Source organism: Etheostoma spectabile, chromosome 6 (assembly GCF_008692095.1).
Source record: "Etheostoma spectabile isolate EspeVRDwgs_2016 chromosome 6, UIUC_Espe_1.0, whole genome shotgun sequence".
Taxonomy (NCBI): Eukaryota; Metazoa; Chordata; class Actinopteri; order Perciformes; family Percidae; genus Etheostoma; species Etheostoma spectabile.
In genome coordinates this window covers 26435651-26437051 of record NC_045738.1, presented here as the reverse complement: position 1 = coordinate 26437051, position 1401 = coordinate 26435651, and the positions used below count along the sequence as shown (strand labels likewise).

Sequence of the window (1401 nt, the reverse complement as noted above, 5' to 3'; positions counted from 1 at the left end):
TTTCTGAACTTATTTGTTTTGGTTTCTTTGTATGTATGGATCACTCGGGCTGTTAACAACATCTGGTGAATATTTTATGTCAATAGCACCTTTGGAAATATATTTACTGAGGAAAATGGTGACGTGTTCAATACTTATTTCACCCGCTGCTCTGTGTGAGGAGAGGGTCTCTGGTGCTCCTCAGCTTAGGGATCCAGGTGTACAAGGCTTCGAAGACACTGAGGTACCCAGGAGGACACAGTTTAAAAAGCCTTATTATATTTATTGGCTAAATCATTTATTATCTTCTTTTGTAAGCTGTGGATATAGTTTAATGTTTCTATCCCCCTTTAAAATCTTCTTCTGAATCACAGATGTGTTCAGGTCTCTGAATCTGTTATTCATTAACCAAGGAGGCTGCTCAGTTGGTTTTCTAAATATTGTAGTATGTAAAGCACCATTACCATCTTTAAAGAAAAGTAATTTCAATGAAAGGAAAATCCAAACTAAGCTTCAAGTTGCTGAGTTGCCCTGTTTTAAGGATTTAGCCCAGAAATATAATAAAGGCTTTTCAAACTGTACCCTCCTGAGAGGCCAGAGCCACACTGTACACATATAAGCTTGTTGGGTAAATACAGTGTTATCACACCTCGGCTGTAGCTGGAAACACCCGGTAGTTGGATTGATTCACACCATGATTACCCACATTCTGTATTATTCAACTGATCTAAGGCGTGCACTCAGAGCTCAGACGGAGGAGAAGAGTGTTGTGGTGTGAAACACATTTGAAGCCTTGAGGTTTGACTCATGTTTTTTCCTCCTGCGTGCTGTTGCCTCTCCTCCACTAAAGAATAAAAACCAGCCATTGCTATCAGAACTTTTGCAGTTTGTTCAAGTCATACTGACTGTCCCAGGATCCAGCGTTGTTGAAGGTAGAGCAGCAGATTCATGTGTTTAAAGGCGTATCAGACACGGGTCATAGGGTCATAGGGTCCATGCCAACACGGTTTGTAATACTCAGACAGGGTTTTAAAACTCTGAAAAGCAAATAGTTGATCGTATTATTGTTATGACTGCCAGAAAACCAGTAGAAATATGGCATTCTCAAAAGTAATCTACCAGAAATGTTCGCTCACATGTATTTGACCAGCACAGCAATCCCTCCGATCTGTGGTCAATCGGTTGGTTACAGTGTAACTGGGGTTCTCTGAGTGAGAGCCTGTCTCTCTGTAAAGCCGGGAACCAATGCACAACCAGGGCCTCATGTAGAAACGTTGCGTGCGCTTGTTTTCACGCACACTTTGTGATCTATAAAAATGTACTTGTCGTGAGAATGTGCCGGCCGTCTGCAGAGTCTGTTCTGGATCTGTAACGTGGCCAAATCGAACTGAAAAGGGCCAAAAATCACCAAACATTACAAAA

At 41.5% G+C, this 1401-nt stretch overlaps 1 protein-coding gene across 1 annotated transcript in view; it reads left to right on the top strand.

The window, feature by feature from the left end:
• Positions 1-1401, top strand: part of LOC116690601 (aldehyde dehydrogenase, mitochondrial) — a gene marked incomplete at its 5' end in the record, with an annotated part of 26596 nt that overhangs the window by 15205 nt on the left and 9990 nt on the right.